The sequence below is a fragment of the Schistocerca cancellata genome, chromosome 9 (genome assembly GCF_023864275.1).
Source record: "Schistocerca cancellata isolate TAMUIC-IGC-003103 chromosome 9, iqSchCanc2.1, whole genome shotgun sequence".
In the NCBI taxonomy this organism is placed as follows: domain Eukaryota; kingdom Metazoa; phylum Arthropoda; class Insecta; order Orthoptera; family Acrididae; genus Schistocerca; species Schistocerca cancellata.
The window spans coordinates 1,723,016-1,748,264 of record NC_064634.1 but is presented as its reverse complement, the minus strand read 5'-3'; the positions used below and the strand labels follow the sequence as shown (position 1 = coordinate 1,748,264).

Below are 25,249 nucleotides of genomic sequence, written 5' to 3'. Positions count from 1 at the left end.
TGATGCCTTGAAGCCTCAGAACATGTCCTACCAACCGATCCCTTATCCTAGTCAAGTTGTGGCACAAATTCCTCTTCTCCCCAATTCTGTTCAGTACCTCTTCTTTAGTTACGTTATCTACCCATCTAATCTTCAGCATTCTCCTGTAGCACCACATTTCGAAAGCTTCTATTCTCTTTTTATCTAAAGTGTTTATCGTCCATGTTTCACTTCCATACATGGGCACACTCCAGACAAATACTTCCAGAAAAGACAAAATTCTGTTCTTCAGAAATGATTTTTATCCCACTGCCAGTCTGCATTTTGTATCCTCTCTACTTCGACACTAATCAATTATTTTGATAGTCAAATAGCAAAACTAATCTACTGCTTTAAGTGTCTCATTTCCTAATCTAATTTCCTTAGCATCACCTGATTTAATTCGACTACATTGTATTATCCTATTTTCTTTTGTTGATGTTCATTTTATATCCTCCTTTCAAGACAATGTCCGATCCGTTCAACTGCTCTCCGAAGTCCTTTGCTGTCTCTGAGAGAACTAGAGTCAGTTCCACAAGAAAGTGTACGCCATAATTTTAAATGTGACGTCCGCAGCGACATCTCTGGTAGTCGTCTGGAATCTATAACAATACGCTTTTGCACAGTGTATAGATAAACAGTGTGAGAGTTAAATGTTTTTTTTTTTTTTCTTTTGTCTGTTGCGGTACATTTAAGAGGTTGGAAAGGTAGGTAGTTGACCGGAATTAAGTCTAAGGTGCCGAGCTATAATCGATAACTGCGGCGAGTGGATTAACAATTAGGTAATTGTGCAGTTACTAATCACATGTATTTTCATGTAATAATATATTTATAATAGTGTCTTTTATTTCACACAGATAACGCCGTACGCTTTCTTGTGGAACTGGGAGTACAATGTCATCGGCAAACCTCAAAGTTTTTATTTCTTTTCGTAAACTTTAATGCCCACTCTAATTTTTTCTTTGGGTTCCTTTACTCCTTGTTCAATACACAGATTGAATAAGCTCTGCTATAGGCTACAATCATGTCTCACTCCCTTTCATGCCTCTCGAATCTTATCAAACTGCCGTGTGCTTTCTATACTAGTCGTAAATAGCCTTTCATTCCTTGCATTTTAACCCTGCTATGTTCAGAATTTCGAAGACAGTATTGCAGAGTACATTGTGGAAAGCTTTCTCTAATTCTACAGATACTATAACCGTAGATTTGTCTTTCTTTCACCTCCCCTCTAAGATAGGTCGTCGTGTCAGCAGTGCAACGCGAGTATGTCCTACTGCGAGCATTAAAGTACACTGAAATTAATGGAGGATGTCTTGAGAATTAAATCCGTACTATTTAAAATTCATTGTTAATTGTTTTTAATTTACTGGAACCACTGAAAATGTGTTACGAGTTGTTGTGAATCTGTAATCTTGTAAATAATAGCCGCTAACACACAAACGTGAGCGTTGAAAAAGTGTTTCCTCTCGAGCTTAAAAGGAAACTCTCGCAGTCACCCGTACTCCCAATACTTGTCCACACTAATCCTGTTCTCACAGGACTTTTGTACGAGAACATGCCGACTGGCGTTGAAGGTTCGTGTGCGACACATTTGTGACGTTCCTCGTTTCGGTCATATGACTTGTCTGTGAACATTCATAATGGCACGAGCCGATAACCGTACAGATTATGACACCGTGTGTTTGCACTATCGTCTTGTCAATCATTGCATAACACTTACCTGCCGTCACCTCTTAACCTACTGCATGAACACAACAGCACCAATACTCGATTTCAACAAAGTAAAATACTCTCTATACCGCTATAAAACGCAGCCACCTTCTCAAAATCGTGTTGTGTATCAGGAGCCCGACATTGGAAAGCTCATCCTCGAAATCTGAAAGAAATTAAATCCTTTTTACATTCAGAACACACGAGACCAAAAAGTACAAAAATACAAAAATTTTCAAGGTCAGGCGCCAACAAAATTAAATGTGAGCCTTGAGAAAGTATATATATATATATTATATATATATATATATATATAATATATATAATATATATATATATATATATATATATATATATAGAGAGAGAGAGAGAGAGAGAGAGAGAGAGAGAGAGATGACAGAGGGGTTGCGATTTTAAATTCAGATTCAGAGAGCGCCATTACAAGAACGTAACTGTCCTTAGATGTCACTTGGCAAGTGTGATTCATTCTCTCTGGCTTATTGATAGTGCATTGTGCATCTTACACATTGAATCTAAAAGCTTAGACCTAGACTTACTTGGAGAACTTGAAATCTATATATATTGTTTGAAGAACCGACAGAACGTCCTGCATGAAAATTACTTAAAGTGGGAAATTGTTTTCTGACATTTATGAGGCTCTATTAGATGTATAATTCTGGCACCATCTTTGTATTGCAGACTTAACTATACCTCCCCCACCCCTCCTCCTACCCCACCTACCCACTTCCATTAGCCACCTCCCCCGTATACCTTCTACTGTGATTTGTTTTCTTTTCATCGTTTCATAAGTATCGACTTTTTGCTGAAGTTTGGAAATTTGTGGTAAGGTCTTACGGGACGAAACTGCTGAGGTCATCGGTCCGTAAGCTTACGCACTACTTAAACTAACTTACGCTAAGGACGATTCACACACCCATACCCGAGGGAGGACTCGAACCTCCGACTGGGAAAACGCGCGGATTGTGGCAAGATGCTTTAGGTCTCGCGGCTACCCCTTTTGCTGTAAGTGTACTCTAATATCCGTCTGCATGTGCTAAATGTTTCTCTTTATTATAACCTATGTCTCACGTTTTTATGCAATGGGTTGGTTACATGTAGTACTCAAATTTAAGAAGTTTGGAGTATTTCAGTTCTTAGCATTCATTTACTGCCTCCCCCACTCCCCTCCCTCCTAGCTTTCCTCCAACCCTTCTCTTCCCTCTCCCCCTCCCCCCCAAATCACTTTTTCCCTCTCCAGCCCATTGTTTTATTATTGATATTGCGTTTTACTTTTTGAACATATTACGATGTAATGGCCTATAGTACTTGTTTTTATTCTTTGACCAGTAGTATAAGGCTGCTGCGTGTTGCTTTGCTTATGGTTTAATAATGTGTTGTAACTTGCCTACTCAAACTGTCTCACCTTACAGTGCACCTGTGCTCACTAGTACAAGGAATAAAACGTTGCTACTGACGGTTCATTTTTCTACGATACATTGAATTATTCTATGTCATATAATTATTTTTCTTGACCAACCATCCCAGGCAGTGCACTTGACGTATTGTGACGTCAGATTCTCTCAACCCATATTTGGGCTCTACGACTTTGTTGTTTTAGGTCACATGTATTACATCCATCGTTTTAATATGTTTTTTATTCTTATCTGCTTTTAGTTCTTCTGTGTTTTTAATTTGTTATGCGCTATATATAAAAATTGGAACGACACAGAGCAATGCTACTGCCTGTACAGAACGTAGTCTACTTCTTTATTGCCGGAAATAATATGGCGTCTTGTAAACAGCTTTTTAAAAAAGAAAAAAATCTTTTGCCCTGGATGTTGTCTCTTCCTATTACAAATCTGAAATATTGTACTGAACTACTGTTATTCATAATGAAGTCTTCTCCAAGCTTGATGACACTGTAATACTCCACAGTCATTCACGTAACGGCATCTGGTGTTAAAACTTTTTTTAATTTGTACACAGCTCGGGATTCTTGTATACTCTGTTCATAAATATATCATATAGCTGTCAGGTCCACTGTTAACCTTCAGTGCCGGGTATGTGCCTTATGTCTACACATTTAGAAGAATGGTGCGTATTGCTTTTGTAACTTCTTTTTCATCTATAGTTATATGTAATACTCTACTTTTTCCAGGTCATCTGAAGATGGCATAAGAAGAAAGGCGTCATTTTGGATCAAGAAAGTCATTTCGTATTCAGTTAATGACATTACCTTGCGACCTACTCAGCTTTCAACAGGCTACATACACAGTGGATGGTTCACCTTCTGCCGCAATAGCCGTCTCTTCCAGATACCTGCCTCCATTCTTCCAACAATTTTCCCTTCCCCTTCTCTTTTTTTTTCTTTATTGAATTTCAATTCCCCCCGAAGGGGGCGGGCTGGCAGCAGCTTAGTATGCCGCTCTTCAGCCTACAGACTTTGTGAGAAAGGTGAAGAGAATAAATAATAAAAAGACGAACAACACTGAATAGTCACTGGAACACTGCACTAAAAAGTTGGCAAATGTGACATACCACAGCCGAGAGCAGGTGGGGTGAAACTGGACAGATGATGGGAAAACAAAAAAAGGGGGAAAGGAGAGTAAAAGCGAAGGGGGGAACCGGGAAAGGAGCTGATGGAGGATGAGGACCCATAAAAGGGGTGGGGGGCAGACGCGACAGGGAGTGGGGTAGGCAGAGGAGGGGAATAAAAAAGGACTTGGGGGGTAGAAGGGAGGTAGGGAGAGGTTTAGTGGGGAGAAAACAGGACGGAAGGAGGGGAGGGAGCCCAGGGAAAGGACAGAGGAAAGGAGGGGGAGTGAGGATCAGAGTTGATAGGAGGGATAAATGGAGGGAGAGAGGGCATCATCCGGGAGGGGGAGTTGATGGAAGCCACCTTGGGAAAGGAGATGTAGGGTGTAGAGATGGAGGGTAGGGGGGACACAACGGTGAAGACGTGGCAGGGGCGGGGATGGTAGAGGAGAGGAGCAACCAGGGGGTGAGGGGGTTCAAGATGGCGGGAGGTGTAGAGGATGCGGATATGTTCGATGAATAGGAGCAGATGGAGGAAGGGAATGAGATCATAGAGGATCCGCGTGGGGGACGGGAGGCGTATACGGAAGGCGAGGCGGAGTGCATGACGCTCAAGGATTTGGAGGGACTTATAGAATTTGGGGGGGGGGGCAGATATCCAGGCAGGACTGGCATAACAGAGGATGGGGCGGATTAAGGATTTGTAGGTGTGGAGGATGGTAGAGGGGTGCAACCCCCACCTCCGGCCAGAGAGGAGTTTGAGGAGTCAGAGGCGGTTGTGGGCTTTGGATTGGATGGAGCGGAGATGAGGGATTGAGGTGAGGTGACGGTCAATGGTGAGGCCAAGGTAGGTAAGGGTGGGGGTGAGGCAGACAGGACATGCGCAGACAGTAAGGGAGAAATCCAGGAGCCGGAAGGAGCGAGTGGTACGACCTACGACGATTGCCTGGGTCTTGGAAGGATTGAGTTTCAGGAGCCACTGGTTACACCATGCAGCAAAAAGGTCAAGGTGATTCTGGAGAAGGCGTTGGGACTGGTGGAGGGTAGGAGCGAGGGCGAGGAATGCGGTGTCATCAGCATATTGCAAGAGGTGTACTGGAGGGGGGGGGGGGGTTGGGGCATATCCGCCGTGTACAGGAGGTAGAGGAGAGGGGAGAGGACAGAGCCCTGGGGCACACCTGCAGAGGGGTAGAAGGTGTGGGAATTGGCATTATGGATGGTAACATAGGAGGGGCGGTGGGAGAGGAAGGAGGCCACCAGACGGATGTAGTTGATAGGAAGGGCGTAGGTTTGGATTTTAAACAGGAGACTGGGATGCCAGACACGGTCGTAGGCCTTTTCGAGGTCAAGTGAGACAAAAATGGGGGAGCGACGGTAGTTAAGCTGGAGGGAGAGGAGATGAGTGAGGCGGAGGAGTTGGTCATCAGCAGAGAAGGAAGGTCGAAAGCCACATTGGGTGTTTGGGAGGAGGTGGTTTTGGTGGAGGTGGAGATATATGCGCCGGGAAAGGATGGATTCCAAGAGCTTGCTGAACACCGATGTGAGACAGATAGGACGATAGGAAGAGGCATCAGATGGAGGCTTGTTGGGTTTGGAGAACATCAGGATACGGGAGGTTTTCCACAGGTCAGGATAGAAGCCAGTGGCAAGGATGACATTGTAGAGGGTGGCAAGGATGGAAAGGAAGGAGGGAGGGCAGTGTTTGAGGTGGCGGTAGGTAACGCAGTCGTGGCGGGGAGCAGTGTTGCATTTAGTGCGGAGTGTGAGGCTGATGTCCTGTATAGTGATGGGAGTCCCCTTGTCGATGGACTCCTCTATTAAGAACTATGTAGCTTAACAGCTATTGTCACTACTATTTCAACTTCTGCTCTCTTATTATCCCTTCCGTTCCTGATGATACTACACATGGCTTCAAGAGTGCTAAAGTAATCAATATTACTGTTATTCTTAGTGTTTTCTATTCTTAATGTTTTCTTATTTGAATAGTAGGGTCCGATAGGTAGCGAAATGGAGACGATAGTGAAAATCCAATGAAGTTTTGTACTGGTGTGTTGGGCAGTGTCTCTAGTGTGCCCATAGATAGCGCCACGGTGCTCTTCTCAGTTCTGACCGCTCAGTGAGCGCGTGAAAGTACCTACAAAACAGTGTCTCCCGCCGAGTATCGGTGTCCACTGAGGGGTTTCGCCTGATTTCATACAACCCCACATAACGTGCCTGTCATGCATTTCCTTCTTCATGACAGTTCTCGTCCGCACACTGCAGCGTTTTCGATGGGAAGTGTTTGGTCACCCACCGTACAGCCCGGACTTGCCTCCCCTCGTGTTTCATCTCTGCTCACATGAACCGCTGGCTATGAAGACAGCATTATGGCACAGACAATGAACTGCAGACGAGCGGAGAGAATTGACGGAAAGCACACACGGCTGCCTTCTATGACTAGGGTATCGGAAAGTTTGTGGATCACTACGACAAATGTCTTAAATCGGTGCGGCGAATACGTAGAGAAGTAGCCGAAAGGTGTAGCTAAGTGTTGCAAATAAAACGTTTTTTTTTCTTTTGTTTTCGCTGTGATTTCAATTTCGAGACCGATCGGACCTTACTACCCTTAGAACCCTCGTATTATTACTACAATTATTTCTTTCCTTTCTCAGACGTTATGTCTGCTTAAAAATGGAAAGTGACGCGGACCTTGATCAAGTGTGACTTCCTTTTAACTGTACGGTATATGTTACATTGCATTTAGGAACTTTCGGGTAACTGAACATGTATCAATAATTACAGATTTCTGTGGTTGTATATATACGTTTGGATGTAGCTGTATTGCGTTTGATGTACTGGTGGATATTGTGTGGTATGACTCCTGTAGTTGATAGTATAATTGGTATAATGTCAACTTTATCCTGATGCCACATGTCCTTGACTTCCTCAGCCAGTTGGATGTATTTTTCAATTTTCTCTCCTGTTATTATTATTATTATTATTACATTATATTATTATTACATTATATACAGGGTGAGTCACCTAACATTACCGCTGGATATATTTCGTAAACCACATCAGATACTGACGAATCGATTCCACAGATCGAACGTGAGGAGAGGGGCTAGTGAAATTGGTTAATACAAACCATAAAAAAATGCGCGGAAGTATGTTTTTTAACACAAACCTACGTGTTTTTAAATGGAACCCCGTTAGTTTTGTTAGCACATTTGAACATTTAAACGAATACGCCGTTTGTTGCATTGTAAAACGTTAATTACATCCGGAGATATTGTAACCTAAAGTTGACGCTTGAGTACCACTCCTCCGCTGTTCGATCGTGTGTATCGGAGAGCACCGAATTACGTAGGAATCCAAAGGGAACGATGATGGACCTTAGGTACAGAAGAGACTGGAACAGCACATTACGTCCACATGCTAACACCTTTTTATTGCTCTTTTTCACTGACGCACATGTACATTACCATGAGGGGTGAGGTACACGTACACACGTGGTTTCCGTTTTCAATTACGGAGTGGAATTGAGTCTGTCCCGACATGTCAGGCCAATAGATGTTCAATGTGGTGGCCATCATTTGTTGCACACAACTGCAATCTCTGGCGTAATGAATGTCGTACACGCCGCAGTACGTCTGGTGTAATGTCGCCGCAGGCTGCCACAATACGTTGTTTCATATCCTCTGGGCTTGTAGGCACATCACGGTACACATTCTCCTTTAACGTACCCCACAGAAAGAAGTCCAGAGGTGTAAGATCAGGAGAATGGGCTGGCCAATTGATGCGTCCTCCACGTCCTGTGAAACGCCCGTCGAACACCCTGTCAAGGGTCAGCCTAGTGTTAATTGCGGAATGTGCAGGTGCACCATCATGCTGACACCACATACTTCTGTACCTAAGGTCCATCACCGTTCCCTTTGGATCCCTACGTAATTCGGTGCTCTCCGATACACACGATCGAACAGCGGAGGAGTGGTACTCAAGCGTGAACTTTAGGTTACAATATCTCCGGATGTAATTAACATTTTACAATGCAACAAACGGCACTGATTACGTATTTGCTTATATGTTCAGATGTGCTAACAAAACTAACGTGGTTTCATTTTAAAAAACGTAGGTTTGTGTTAGAAAACATACTTCCGTGCATTTTTGTATGGTTTGTATTAACCAATTACACTAGCCCCTCTCCTCACGTTTGGTCTGTGGAATCGGTTCGTCAGTATTTGATGTGGTTTACGAAATATATCCAGTGGTAACGTTAGGTGACTCGCCCTGTATAATTACATAATTATTAATGTCAATGATTACCCACTGCGGTTAGTTGTGTTGCTAATTATAAATGTCCTCATTAAAATTTTTCAGGTGTAGGTAGTTGAACCGTAGGTACATACACAAACTGAGGTGGTTGTGTTCTTTCTGCCCCCTGGTCTGCCGTAAGGGACGACCGTAAGCCTTTATCTGGTCAGGCTGTTGCAAACAATAAATAAATTAAAATAAAACTAATCTCAAGAGTCATTTGAAATAGAGCACGTATTTATTTGAAATTATTTGCTTGAAGTTAAAATTTTGGTCGTTCAGCGGAATAAAGACCACGACTCGGCGCACAGAGGTACTCGTCTGTTACGACGACAGTGTAGATATCAGTGTGACATTATAGAGGCACGTGAGAAAGGGAGACGTAACGGAGTTTGACATACAGCAGATACGCGGAGATAATCACACGCGACAACATGAATCAGTGGCGCGAGGTAGACAAATTCCATATACGCTATAAGCTTGGACGCTATTTAATCAACGCGACACTGGGCGGTGTAACCTACACCTGCAAGGGGCGTGCATCGGTGGAGAGCAACAGACAGCGAGACATGAAGGTGAGCAAGCGTCTCACGTTAGCCTGGCGACGAGTGTGCCGGGAGGGGGGTTCTAAAACTGCAGCTGCTTTGCGTTTCAACGGTTACAGCTGTCACGTTTTCTGGCACTGCGACGTCATAAGCTGTAGTATTGTGCGAGTGTGTGTCTGTAAAATAAAGACAGAGAGAGAGATTGAATTTGCTCATTACGAGAGTGTTGAAGGGCGATCTGTTGTAATTGTTACAAACCTCTGAAAAACTAAGACCGCACGAACTATTTTTCATTCAAGACAACTGATTTCAACAGTCTTAGCTTTTATCTGCAGACCTTAAACATTTTTTTGTGGTGAAACATGTTCATTTTACGCTGAACCTCACGCAAGAGATGTCAGGTGGATTTAACTCAGCACATTATAAACGTTTGTCACCGCAACGTTTGTAATGTGCTAACCTTTATCCACTTTTAATTTTTTGCATGAGGTTCAACGGAAAACGAACATGTTATACTATAAAAAATGTTTAAGGCCTGCAGATGACGGATAAGACTGTTGAAACTGTTGAATGAAAAATAGTTCGTGCGGTCTTGGTTTCTGAATGATTTTTAACAGAGAGAGAAATTCACAGCTACTTTGTTAACTGGTTACTTACGTATTCCACTAATATTCATTACATGATGTGGAACGACTGAGTTGAACAAAAGATTAAGGAGTGTCTGCCTCATGGAACTGATACACTGATACGACAAAAGTCATGGGATAGTTAGGGTAAATCTGGGTGATATGGTGAACAAAAAATTTGGGCCTCGTAGAAGACTTGAAATTGTTTATTTAAACAACATAAAAACACTCTCCTTTCACAAAATACATAAGTAACACATTAACAGTACCACATCCTCTTTAAGGCACTACAAAAGTTAAAAAAAGAAATACTTATTTTTATCAATTTCACCCATGCATATGGGTGAAATGGCGAATGCCCTTTGGGTGAAATGATGAACTTATTTCCCCTGCTTTTTGCCACATACGTCACACATACATTCATATTTTGAACAGTCTCCACGCAGCAACGTTGGCAGCAAATACATTTGATCCAATCCACATCCTTTTCAGTGCAACTGTACAGTTCACCGCACCCTACACAACAACACTCTCCATCAACCGCGTCGTCATCATCGTCTTGCAATTGGATGTCCAGCGACGAGTCGGATTCGGTGTCAGTGGTAGACGCTTTCCTTTTCTTAGGCTGCTTCTTTTTGATAATACCTTTGGTAGTCTCTTTGGTTACGGGTTTTCCTTTGGTTACGGTTTTTCCTTTGGTTACTGTTTCTCCTTTGGTCCTCTTTTTAGCCTTTGCTCTTCTCTTCACTGACTCATTTTGTCGTTTTCTGTTCCGCAGGTTGTCGATGTTTTCTGGAGAAGTCAAAACCTCAGCTAAAGCTCTGGACTTATACCTTGCAGATGCAACTTTGTCTAGGATAGGTATCGGCGAAATATGCTCCAAGAGTTTGCCAGGGGTTATTTGAGATTCTTCTGTTGCCGCTGTCGAGGTCATATCTGTTGCTTCTGATGAAGACTGCGTGTTTTCCTGTGTACTTTCCGCCCGTTGCGAACAGCCCAGTTGTGGTGAAGCTCGTATGTGTTCGAGTCCCTGATCGTTATCTACGTCTGCAGTTGCTTCTTCCGAGGGATTAGGTATCTCCTGCCAGTGCGAACAACTTGGTCGAGGTGAAGTAGGTCTGTTTTCATCTCGTTCGTTGTTTTCGTGATGTTGATCTGAAGCTGATGTTAAAAGCGCGTATTCGGGATGACATCAGGATTAAACGGGATGATTTCTGTGCTTCTGAACCCGGATATTGCATTCTCTGTCGTAGGTGCTTGTATCCATGCCTTTGTAAGCAGTCCTCTGAGCACTAGTCTGGAAAATTTTCTATTTGGATTCATTTTAATGTAAGAATTGCAAGCATTGTAATAATAGGATTTCGGAGCTTAAAAAAAATGCTCTGTCTAGCGACTGCAGATAGTGTGTGGTGTGGCTGGGTAGACAGAGTAAAATTATCTTTTTTTCTTCTGCAAACTCTAATGTACGCACGCTGTTGCAATGAGAGCTATGTCCATCCAAACTAAGCACAACTGTTTCCTCAGGCTTCCTCGGTGCAAAGTGATTCCTTAGCCACAGAAGAAAAATATCAGTTGTTACGTACGCCGACTTTTTGTGACATGAAAATCGTGTAACCCGGCGGCATACCGTCATTGTACTCGGCCTTTTCATTTTTTCCCTTCAAAACACAAGCTGGGAGTAAAACCATGCCCTCTCCATTGCAGCAAGCGATTACAGTTACGGTTTCATCCTTTTCACCGGATGTTATCGCTGGAACGCTCTTAGACCTCTTTGCTGCCAACACGTAACCTGGTCTATTATTCAGCTGAAATCCGGACTCATCTACGTAGAATATATTTCCCTGCTTCTCAAGGAGGTTATGCTCTACCAAGATGTTCTGCAGCAATGAAAAATAGTCTGAAACTTTTTCCGTACTTAAACCCCTTGACCGTGCTTGTGAAACTCCTTCCGATTTGCGGATTGAGACTTCCGGATTTCTTTTTAAGAATAAGTGTAGCCAGTCCATTCCAGCAATTTCCTTTTCGCGGTTAAATTTGGGATGTTAGTTATATCTCTCAGCTAGTTTATATGCTATGGTACATACTTCTGGCCTTTTCCGTGCATATCCGAAGTTTTGTAATTTTATGATATGTTTTACCAACTTTTTCTCACATTCTAGTGTTAGTACAGGCGGCCCACCCAAAGCTTTTTTCGTAAAGCACCTGTTTGCTAATCGTCTCTTCACCGTTGACCATGGAACGTGAAACTCCATTGAGGCTTTATTCAGGCTCATTCCATTTTGCACCGCTTTTACGGCATCGTTAAGTGGCTACTCTGTCCAATCAGCAGGGCTGGATCCTTTTTGTCTTTTGTAAAATGTAGGCATCTTTGTCTGGAACAGTGGCGGTAGTTTTATTTATTTTTTATTTATTTATTTATTGTTCCGTGGGACCAAATTAAGGAGAAGTCTCCATGGTCATGGAACGAGTCAATACATGAAATTATAACACGATGTTAGAAACAGATAAAATGAAATATAAAAAAACATATTCAGGTGACAAGTCGTAAGTTTAAATGAAGAAAATCAACAATGTAACACTGGAATTTGCTTAATTTTTTAGCTCTTGCAGAAGCTCCTCGACAGAATAGAAGGAGTGAGCCATGAGGAAACTCTTCAGTTTAGACTTAAAAGAGTTTGGGCTACTGCTAAGATTTTTGAGTTCTTGTGGTAGCTTATTGAAAATGGATGCAGCAGAATACTGCACTCCTTCCTGCACAAGAGTCAAGGAAGTGCATTCTACATGCAGATTTGATTTCTGCCTAGTATTAATTGAGTGAAAGCTGCTGACTCTTGGGAATAGGCTAATATTGCTAACAACAAACGACATTAAAGGAAATATATACTGTGAGGGCAATGTCAAAATTCCCAGATTTTTGAATAGGGGTCGACAAGACGTTCTCGAACTTACACCACATATAGCTCGAACAGCCCGTTTTTGAGCCAAAAGTACCCTTTTTGAATCAGAAGAATTACCCCAAAAAATAATACCATACGACATAAGCGTATGAAAATATGCGAAGTAGACTACTTTTCGTGTTGAAGTGTCACTTATTTCAGATACTGTTCTAATGGTAAATAAAGCAGCATTTAGCTTCTGAACAAGATCCTGGACATGGGCTTTCCACAACAGCTTACTATCTATCCGAACGCCTAGGAACTTGAACTGTTCCGTCTCGCTTATAATATGCCCATTCTGTCTGATCAAAATATCGGTTCTTGTTGAATTGTGAGTTAGAAACTGTAAAAACTGAGTCTTACTGTGATTTAGCATGAAATTATTTTCCACAAACCACGAACTTATTTCATGAACTACATCATTTGTTACTGTTTCAATATTACACACAAGATCCTTCACTATCAAGCTGGTGTCATCAGCAAACAGAAATATTTTTGAATCACCTGTAATACTAGAAGGCATATCATTTATATAAATAAGAAACAGCAGTGGCCCCAGCACCGATCCTTGGGGAACGCCCCACTTAACAGTGCCCCATTGGGACTGAACATCACTACCACTCTCAATATTGCGGAGAATTACCCTCTGCTTTCTGTTCTTAAAGTAAGAGGCGAACCAATTGTAAGCTACTCCCCTTACTCCATAATGGTCCAACTTCTGCAGTAATATTTTGTGGTCAACACAGTCAAAAGTCTTCGTTAAATCAAAGAAAACACCTAGCGTTCGCAACCTTTTATTTAATCCGTCCAAAACCTCACAGAGAAAAGAGAATATAGCATTTTCAGTTGTTAAGCCATTTCTAAAACCAAACTGAACATTTGACAGCAAATTATGTGAATTTAAATGCTCCAGTAACCTTGTATATACAACCTTCTCGATAACTTAAGCAAACACCGATGGCATAGAAATAGGTGTAAAATTGTCAACATTATCAATGTCTCCCTTTTTATAAAGTGGCTTCACTACCGAGTACTTTAATCGGTCAGGAAACCGACCACTCCTAAAGGAAAAGTTACAGATATGGCTGAGAACTGGGCTAACATACATAGAACAATACTTCAGTATTCTGCTAGATACCCTGTCATATCCATGAGAGTTCTTGGTCTTTAGTGATTTAATTATTAACTCAATCTCCCTCTTGTCAGTATCATGGAGGAGCATTTCAGGTAACAATCTCGGAACACTTTTTTCTAAGAGCACTATATGATTCCGTGTTGGGACTAGGTTTCTATTTAGTTCACCTGCTATATTCAGAAAGTGATTATTAAATACTGTACATATATGAGACTTATCAGTAACACGGACATTCCCACTACGCACTGATTGTATATCCTCGACCTGTCTCTGCAGACCAATAACTTCCTTTACGACTGACCATATGGTTTTAATTTTATCCTGAGACTTAGCTATTCTATCTGCAAACCACATACTTTTTGCCTTCCTAAAAACATTTTTAAGCACCTTACAATACTGTTTGTAATGGGCTGCTGCATTTAGATTTTGACTGTTTCTAACGTTTTGATATAATTGCCATTTTGTTCTACAAGATATTCTTATCCCTCTAGTCAGCCACCCAGGCTGCCTGTTTGTGCTAGTACCCTGTTTTAAACGTTTTAACGGAAAGCAACTTTCAAAGAGCATGAGAAAAGTCTTGAGAAAAGCATTATATTTATCGTCTACTCTATCAGCGCTATAAACATCTTGCCACTCTTGTTCCTTTATAAGGTTTACAAAGGTCTCTACAGCAACTGGATCAGCTTTCCTGAACAGCTGATGACTATATTTAACACATGTTGCAGCACAAAAATCTTTTAAAGTTAAAATTTGTGCATCATGATCTGAAAGGTCATTCACCTTTTTGCTAACAGAATGCCCTTCTAGTAATGAGGAATGAACAAAAATGTTGTCTATGGTTGTTCTACTGTTCCCTTGCACTCTCGTTGGAAAGAATACGGTTTGCATAAGATTATATGAATTAAAGAGGTCTACCAGCATCCTCTTCCTTGCACAATCACTTATACAATTAATATTGAAGTCACCACATATAACTAACTTTTTGTATTTCCTATAAAGTGAACCAAGAACCTCCTCTAGCTTTAACAAAAATGTTGTGAAATCGGAGTCTGGGGATCTATAAATAACAACAGTTAGAAGTTTAGCTCCGTTAAATTTAACCACACCTGCACAACATTCAAACACCTTTTCAGTGCAGTACTTTGAAACATCAATTGACTCAAATGGGATGCCGTTTTTCACATACATGGCTACTCCCCCACACCGCAAAGAGCTCCTCGAAAAGCTGCCAGCCAACCTGTATCCTGGTAAGGGAAGCCTCTGAATTATCTCCTTAGTTAAGAAGTTAGAACATTTACTTTTTTAATCACTGACAAACCAAACTGTACTCGCAAAAAATATATAAAAACTAATTATGAAATTAACGATTGAATTGAGACGTCGGAAAAAACAGAATATAACACTCTAATGGGATAGGAAACGCTAACATTTTATGACTTGTCAAAAACCCTGGGTGGGATGTACCTAAATAAAAGCTTTACACTTTACACATAAGAAAAGTCCTTCACCGTATCACCCCTGCCCGAGTTCACCATTTCTCCCATTTGCTGTGGGTGAAACGGTGAATAGCACGGCAAGGAGTTCAAAACACTAGACGCAACGATATCTAGGCTATGTAGTATGTAAGCAGTATAAGAAGGCAGAATATATCAAGAAATACCCCGTGGACTAGGCTACCTGCAGTAACATCTACAAATGCATGCAGCATATAAAAATTATTTAGCATCGAAAACAGTTTTGTACAAATACTTACGGTTTTTAAAACGAAGCTGGTTTTCAACACGTGCACACTGTACAGATGATCAGAGACTGTTGGCACGCAGACATACAGAGACATCTGTTTAACCAGTAAAGAGTTAAAGCAATTCACCATTTCACCCTGTTCAGCATATCACCCTGACTTACCCTATACATAAAAATACAGATGGCGGTGGTATCACGTACACAGGGTGTAATAGGGCAGCGCATGGGCGCAGCTGTTGTTTGTACTCAGGTGATCCATGTAGAAAGGTTTCCGACGTCATTATGGCCGCCGCCGGGAATTAACAGACACTGAACACGGAATAGTAGTTGGAGCTACATGCATGGGACATTCCATTTCGGAAATCGTTAGGGAGATGAGTATTCCGAGATCCACAGTGTCAAAGAGTGTGCCGAGTATACAAAATTTCAGGCGTCACCTCTCACCACGGACAACGCAGTGTCCGACGGCCTTTTTTTACCGACCGAGAGCAGCGGTGTTGCGTAGAGGTGTCAGTGCTAACAATCAAAGCTGTATGACGTAACCGTAGAAATCAATGTTGGACGTACGAGGAACGCATTCGTTAGAATAATTCGCCGAAATTTGGCGTTAATGAGCCATGGCAGCAGACGACCAACGCGAGTGTCTTCGCTAACAGCACGACATCGCCTGCAGCGCTTCTCCTGGGCTTGTGAACATATCGGTTGGACCCTAGACGACTGGATAACCGTGGCCTGGTGACCATATCGGTTGGATCTTAGACGACAAGAAAACCATGGCCTAGTGACCATATCGATTGGGCCCTAGAAGACTGGAAAACTGTGGCCTGGTGACCATATCGGTTGGAAACTAGACAACTTGAAATCCGTGGCCTTGCACCACATCGGTTGGATCCTAGACGACTAGAAAACCGTGGCCTAGTGAACATATCGCTTCGGCCCTAGACGACTGGAAAACTGGGGCCTAGGGACCATATAGGTTGGACCTAGACGACTGGAAAACCGTAGCGTGGTGACCATTTCGGTTGGACCCTAGATGACTGGAAAACCGTGGCCTGTCGACCATATCATTTGGATACTAGACGACTAGAAAACCATGGCCTGGTGACCATATCGGTTCGGCACTAGACCACTGCAGAACGGTAGCCTAGAGACCATATCGGTTGGACCCTAGAAGACTGGAAAACCGTGGCCTGGTGACCAAATTGGTTGGATCCTAGACGACTAGAAAACCGTGGCCTGTTGACCATATTGGTTGGGCCCTAGACAACAGGAAAACGGTGGCCTAGTGACCATATCGGTTGGACCCTAGAAGACTGGAAAACCATGGGCTGGTGACCATATCGGTTGGACCCTAGACGACTGGACATCCATGGCCAGGTACAATATCGGTTGGACCCTACACGACTGGAAAACCGTAGCCTGGTGATCATATTGGTTGGACCCTACCCGACTCGAAAACCGTGTCCTGGTGATCATATCGGTTGGATCCTAGACGACTAAAAACCGCCGCCTGGTGACCATATCAGTTCAGCCCTAGAGAACTGGAAAACTGTGGCCTAGTGACCATATTCGTTGGTCCCTAGACGACTGGACAACCATAGCCTGGTGACCTAATCGGTTGCCCCTAGACGACTGGAAAACTGTGGCCTGGTGCCCATATCGGTTGGATCCTACATGACTAGAAAACCGTGGCCTGGTGACCATATCAGTTGGGCCCTAGAAGACTGGTAAACGGTGGCCTAGTGACCATATCGGTTGGACCCTAGAAGACTGGAAAACTGTGGCCTGGTGACAGTATCTGTTGGACCCTAGACGACTGGAAAACCGTTGCCTGGTGACCGTATTGGTTGGATCCTAGATGACTAGAAAACCGTGGCTTGATGACCGTATTGTTTCGGCCCTAGACGACTGGAAAGCTGTGGCCTAGTGACGATATCGGTTTTACCGTAGACGACTGGACAACTGTAGCCTGGTGACCTAATCGGTTGGATCCTAGACGTCTAGGAAACCGTGGCTGGGTGACCATATCGGTTCGGCCCTAGACGACTGGAAAACTGTGGCCCAGAAACCATATCGGTTGGACCCTAGATGACTGGAAAACCGTGGCCTGGTAACCATATCCGTTGGATCCTAGACAACTAGTAAACCATGGCCTGGTGACCATATCGGTTAGGCACTAGATGACTGGAGAACGGTAGCCTATTGACCATATCAGTTGGCCCCTAGAAGACTGGAAAACCGTGAACTGGTGACCATGTCAGTTGGAAATCCATGGCCTGGTACCATATCGGTTGGATCCAAGATGACTAGAAAATCGTGGCCTTGAGACCATATCGGTTGGACTCTAGACGCCTGGAAAACCGTGGCCTGGTGACCATATCCGTTGGATCCTAGACAACTAGTAAACCATGGCCTGGTGACCATATCGGTTAGGCCCTAGATGACTGGAGAACGGTAGCCTAGTGACCATATCAGTTGGACCCTAGAAGACTGGAAAACCGTGGCCTGGTGACCATGTCGGTTGGAACCTAGACGACTGGAAATCCGTGGCCTGGTGCCTTATCGGTTGGATCCTAGTCGACTAGAAAATCGTGGCCTGGTGATCACATCGCTTCGGACCTAGACGACTGGAAAACTCTGGGCTAGGGACCATATCGGTTGGACCCTAGACGACTGGACAACCGTAGAATCATGACCTAATCGGTTGGACCCTAGACGACTGGAAAACCGTGGCCTGGTGACCAAATCGGTTTGATCCTAGACGACTAGAAAACCATGGCGTGGTGACCATATCAGTTGGGCCCTAGACGACTGGATAAGTATTGCCTAGTAACCATATCGGTTAGACCCTAGATGACTGGAAAACAGTGGCCTGGTGACCATATCGGTTGGACAGTAGATGACTGAAAAACCATGGCCTGGTACCGTACCGGTTGGATCCTAGACGAGTAGAAAACTGTGGCCTTGTGAACATATCACTTAGGCCCTAGACGACTGGAAAACGTTGGCCTAGGGTCCATATCGGTTGGATCCTAGACTACTGGAAAACCGTGTCCTGGTAACCATATCGGTTGGGTCCTAGATGACTGGAAAACGGTAGCCTAGTGACCATAACGGTTGGACCCTAGAAGACTGGAAAACCGTGGCCTGGTGACCATATCGACTGGATCGTAGACGACTAGAAAACCATGGCCTGGTGACCATATCGGTTATGACCTAGACGACTGGAAAACGGTAGCCTAGTGACCATATCAGTTGGACCCTAGAAGACAGGAAAACCATGGCGTGGTGCCCATGTCGGTTGGAACCTCAACGACTGGAAATCTGTGGCCTGGTGCCTTATCGGTTGGATCCTAGTCGACTAGAAAATCGTGGCCTGGTGAACACATCGCTTCGGACCTAGACGACTGGAAAACTCTGGCCTAGGGACCATATCGGTTGGACCCTAGACGACTGGACAACCGTAGAATCATGACCTAATCGGTTGGACCCTAGATGACTGGAAAACCGTAGCCAGGTGACCATATCGCTTAGACCCTAGACGCCTGGTAAACCGTGGGCTGGAGACCATATCGGTTCGGCCCTAGATGACTGGAAAACTGTGGACTAGTGACCATGTCGGTTGGACCCTATATGACTGGACAACCATAACCTGGTGACCTAATCGCTTGGACCCTAGAAGACTGGATAACCATGGCCTGGTGACCATATCGGTTGGATCCTACACAACTAGAAAGCCATGGCTTGGTGACCATATCGGTTGGGACCTAGACGACTGGAAAACGGTGGATTAGTGACCATAGCGGTTGGACCCAAGAAGACTGGAAAACCGTGGCCTGGTGATCATATCGTTTGGACCCTAGAAGTCTGGAAAACCGTGGCCCTGTGTCCTAATCTGTTGGACCCTAGACAACTGGAAAACTGAGGCCTGGTGACCATATTGGTTGGATCGTAGACGACTAGAAAACTGCGGCCTGGTGACCATATCGGTTGGGCCCTAGACGACTGGAAAACGGTGATCTAGTGACCATATCAGTTGGACCCTAGAAGACTGCAAAACAGTGGCCTGGTGACCATATCGGTTTAACCCTAGACGACTGGAAAACCATGGCATGGTGACCATATCGGTTGCATCCTAGACGACGGGAATACCATGACCTGGTGACCAGATTGGTTGGATCCTAGACGACTAGAAAACTGTGGCCTGGTGACCATATCGGTTCAGCCCTGGAAAACTGTGGCCTAGGGATCATATGGGTTGTACCCTAGAAGACTGGAGAACAGTGGCCTGGTGACCTTATCGATTGGACTCTAGACGACTGGGAAACCGTGGCTGGGTGACCATATCGGTTGGGCCGTAGACAACTGGAAAACTGTTGCCTAGTAACCATATCAGATGTACCCTAGACGACTGGAAAACCGTGGCCTGGTGACCATATCGGTTGGACCCTAGACAACTGGAAAACCGTGACCTGGTGACCATATCGGTTGGTCATAAATGACTAGAAAACCGTGGCCTGGTGACCATATCGGTTGGGCCCTAGACGACTGGAAAACGGTAGCCTAGTGACCATATCGGTTGGACCCTAGAAATCTGCAAAACCATGGCCTGGTGACCATATCGGTTGGAACCTAGACGACTGGTAATCCGTGGCCTGGTACCATATCGGTTGGATCCTAGACGAATAGACAACCGTGGCCTTGTGAACATATTGCTTCGGCCCTAGACGACTGAAAAACTGTGGGCTAGGGACCATATCGGTTCGACCCTAGACGACTTGAAAACCATAGCCTGGTGACCATATCGGTTGGACCCTAGACGACTGGTAAACCGTGGTCTGCTGACCATATCGGTTCGGCCCTAGACGACTGGAAAACTGTGGCCTAGTGACCATATCGGTTGGACCCTATACGACTGGACAACCATAGCCTGGTGACCTAATTGGTTGGACCCTAGATGACTGGAAATCCGTGGCCTGGTGACCATATCTGTTGGATCCTAGACGACTAGAAAACCATGGCCTGGTGACCATATCGGTTGGGCCCTAGACGACTGGAAAACTGTGGCCTAGTGACCATATTGGTTGGACCATAGAAGACTGGAAAACCTTGGCCTGGTGACCGTATCAGCTGGACCATAGACGACTGGAAACCCGTGGCCTGGTGACCATATCGTTTGGACCCTAGAAGACTGCAAAACCGTGGCCTGGTTACCATATCGGTTGGACCCTAGACGACTGGGAAACTGTGGCCTGGTGACCGTATCGGTTGTATCCTAGAGGACTAGAAAACCGTGGCCTGGTGACCATATCGGTTGGATCCTAGACGACTGGAAAACCGTGACCTAGTGACCATATCGGTTGGATCCTACACGACTAGAAGACTGTCGCCTGGTGACCATAACGGTTCGGCCCTGGACGCCTGAAAAACTGTGGCCTAGGGACCATATCAGTTGGACCCTAGACGACTGGACAACCATAGCCTGGTGACCATATCAGTTGGATGCTAGACGACTATAAAACCTTGGCCTGGTGACCATATCGGTTGGGCCCTAGACGACTGGAGAACGGTGACCTAGTGACCATATCGGTTGGACCCTAGAAGACTGGAAAACCGTGGCCTGGTGACCATATCGGTTGGACCCTAGACGACTGGAAAACTGTGGCCTGGTGACCATATCTGTTGGACGCTAGACGACTGGAAAACTGTGGCCTAGTGACCATATCAGTTTGATCCTAGACGACTAGAATACCGTGGGCTGGTGACCATATTGGTTGGATCCTAGACGACTGGAGAACCATTGCCCAGGTGATCATATCAGTTGACCCTAGACAACTGGAAAACCGTGGCATGGTGACCATATCAGTTGGATCCTAGACGACTGGAAAACTGTGGCATGGTGACCAAATTGCTTGGATCCTACACAACTGGAAAACTGGGGCATGGTGACCATATCGGTTAGACCCTAGATGACTGGAAAACTGTGGCCTAGTGACCATATCGGTTGGACCCTAGACAACTAGAAAACCGTGCCCTGGTGACCATATCAGTTGGAACCTAGACGACTGGTAAACCGTGGTCTGGTGACCATATCGGTAGGGCCCTAGACGACTAGAAAGCCGTGGCATGGTGACCATTTCGGTTGGGTCCTAGACGACTAGGAAACCATGGCCTGGTGATCATATTGGTTGGGCCCTAGACGAGTGGAGAACTGTGGCCTGGTGAAAATATCGGTTGGATCCTAGATGACTGGAAAACTCTGGCCTGGTGACCATATCGGTTGGATCCTAGACAACTGGAAAACTGTGGGATGGTGACCATATCGGTTGGGCCATAGATGACTGGAAAACCGTGGCCTGGTGACCAAATCGGTTGGATCCTAGACGATTAGAAAACCATGGCCTGGTGACCATATCAGTTGGGCCCTAGACGACTGGATAAGTATTGCCTAGTAACCATATCGGTTGGACCCTCGACGACTGGAAAACAGTGGCCTAGGGACCATATCGGTTGTGCACTATACGACTGGAAATCGGTGGCCTAGTGACCATATCGCTTCGTCCATAGATGACTGGAAAACTGTGGGCTAGGAACCATATCGGTTGGACCATAGACAACTGGAATACCGTAGCCAGGTGACCATATCGCTTAGACCCTAGACGCCTGGTAAACCGTGGGCTGGAGACCATATCGGTTCGGCCCTAGATGACTGGAAAATTGTGGACTAGTGACCATATCGGTTGGACCCTATATGACTGGACAACCATAACCTGGTGACCTAATCGCTTGGACCCTAGAAGACTGGATAACCATGGCCTGGTGACCATATCGGTTGGATCCTACACAACTAGAAAGCCATGGCTTGGTGACCATATCGGTTGGGACCTAGACGACTGGAAAACGGTGGATTAGTGACCATAGCGGTTGGACCCAAGAAGACTGGAAAACCGTGGCCTGGTGATCATATCGTTTGGATCCTAGAAGTCTGGAAAACCGGGGCCCTGTGTCCTAATCTGTTGGACCCTAGACAACTGGAAAACTGAGGCCTGGTGACCATATTGGTTGGATCGTAGACGACTAGAAAACTGCGGCCTGGTGACCATATCGGTTGGGCCCTAGACGACTGGAAAACGGTGATCTAGTGACCATATCAGTTGGACCCTAGAAGACTGCAAAACAGTGGCCTGGTGACCATATCGGTTTAACCCTAGACGACTGGAAAACCATGGCATGGTGACCATATCGGTTGCATCCTAGACGACGGGAATACCATGACCTGGTGATCAGATTGGTTGGATCCTAGACGACTAGAAAACTGTGGCCTGGTGACCATATCGGTTCAGCCCTGGAAAACTGTGGCCTAGGGACCATATGGGTTGTACCCTAGAAGACTGGAGAACAGTGGCCTGGTGACCTTATCGATTGGACTCTAGACGACTGGGAAACCGTGGCTGGGAGACCATATCGGTTGGGCCGTAGACAACTGGAAAACTGTTGCCTAGTAACCATATCAGATGTACCCTAGACGACTGGAAAACCATGGCCTGGTGACCATATCGGTTGGACCCTAGACAACTGGAAAACCGTGACCTGGTGACCATATCGGTTGGTCATAGATGACTAGAAAACCGTGGCCTGGTGACCATATCGGTTGGGCCCTAGACGACTGGAAAACGGTAGCCTAGTGACCATATCGGTTGGACCCTAGAAATCTGCAAAACCATGGCCTGGTGACCATATCGGTTGGAACCTAGACGACTGGTAATCCGTGGCCTGGTACCATATCGGTTGGATCCTAGACGAATAGACAACCGTGGCCTTGTGAACATATTGCTTCGGCCCTAGACGACTGAAAAACTGTGGGCTAGGGACCATATCGGTTCGACCCTAGACGACTTGAAAACCATAGCCTGGTGACCATATCGGTTGGACCCTAGACGACTGGTAAACCGTGGTCTGCTGACCATATCGGTTCGGCCCTAGACGACTGGAAAACTGTGGCCTAGTGACCATATCGGTTGGACCCTATACGACTGGACAACCATAGCCTGGTGACCTAATTGGTTGGACCCTAGATGACTGGAAAACCGTGGCCTGGTGACCATATCTGTTGGATCCTAGACGACTAGAAAACCATGGCCTGGTGACCATATCGGTTGGGCCCTAGACGACTGGAAAACTGTGGCCTAGTGACCATATTGGTTGGACCATAGAAGACTGGAAAACCTTGGCCTGGTGACCGTATCAGCTGGACCATAGACGACTGGAAACCCGTGGCCTGGTGACCATATCGTTTGGACCCTAGAAGACTGCAAAACCGTGGCCTGGTTACCATATCGGTTGGACCCTAGACGACTGGAAAACTGTGGCCTGGTGACCGTATCGGTTGTATCCTAGAGGACTAGAAAACCGTGGCCTGGTGACCATATCGGTTGGATCCTAGACGACTGGAAAACCGTGACCTAGTGACCATATCGGTTGGATCCTACACGACTAGAAGACTGTCGCCTGGTGACCATAACGGTTCGGCCCTGGACGCCTGAAAAACTGTGGCCTAGGGACCATATCAGTTGGACCCTAGACGACTGGACAACCATAGCCTGGTGACCATATCAGTTGGATGCTAGACGACTATAAAACCTTGGCCTGGTGACCATATCGGTTGGGCCCTAGACGACTGGAGAACGGTGACCTAGTGACCATATCGGTTGGACCCTAGAAGACTGGAAAACCGTGGCCTGGTGACCATATCGGTTGGACCCTAGACGACTGGAAAACTGTGGCCTGGTGACCATATCTGTTGGACGCTAGACGACTGGAAAACTGTGGCCTAGTGACCATATCAGTTTGATCCTAGACGACTAGAATACCGTGGGCTGGTGACCATATTGGTTGGATCCTAGACGACTGGAGAACCATTGCCCAGGTGATCATATCAGTTGACCCTAGACAACTGGAAAACCGTGGCATGGTGACCATATCAGTTGGATCCTAGACGACTGGAAAACTGTGGCATGGTGACCATATTGCTTGGATCCTACACAACTGGAAAACTGGGGCATGGTGACCATATCGGTTAGACCCTAGATGACTGGAAAACTGTGGCCTAGTGACCATATCGGTTGGACCCTAGACAACTAGAAAACCGTGCCCTGGTGACCATATCAGTTGGAACCTAGACGACTGGTAAACCGTGGTCTGGTGACCATATCGGTAGGGCCCTAGACGACTAGAAAGCCGTGGCATGGTGACCATTTCGGTTGGGTCCTAGACGACTAGGAAACCATGGCCTGGTGATCATATTGGTTGGGCCCTAGACGAGTGGAGAACTGTGGCCTGGTGAAAATATCGGTTGGATCCTAGATGACTGGAAAACCGTGGCCTGGTGACCATATCAGTTGGACCCTAGACGACTGGAAAACTCTGGCCTGGTGACCATATCGGTTGGATCCTAGACAACTGGAAAACTGTGGGATGGTGACCATATCGGTTGGGCCATAGATGACTGGAAAACTGTGGCCTAGTGACCATATCGGTTGGACCCTAGACGACTGGAAAACCGTGACCTGATGACCATATCGAATGGATCCTAGACGACTGGAAAACCGTGGCCTGGTGACCATACCGGTTGGATCCTAGATGACTAGAAAACCGTGGACTGGTGACCATATCGGTTGGATCCTAGAAGACTAGAAAACCGTGCCCTGG

The 25,249-nt window shown here is 45.3% G+C and overlaps 1 protein-coding gene across 1 annotated transcript in view; it reads right to left on the bottom strand.

The window, feature by feature from the left end:
* LOC126100614 (UDP-glycosyltransferase UGT5-like) overlaps positions 1-1,580 on the bottom strand; it is a 175,519-nt gene extending 173,939 nt beyond the window's left edge. Inside the window, exon 1 of the mRNA XM_049911240.1 lies at positions 1,576-1,580. The gene's annotated coding sequence lies outside the window, so the exon portion shown is untranslated. The remainder of the gene's footprint in view (positions 1-1,575) is intronic.
* Positions 1,581-25,249: the final 23,669 nt, after the last annotated feature.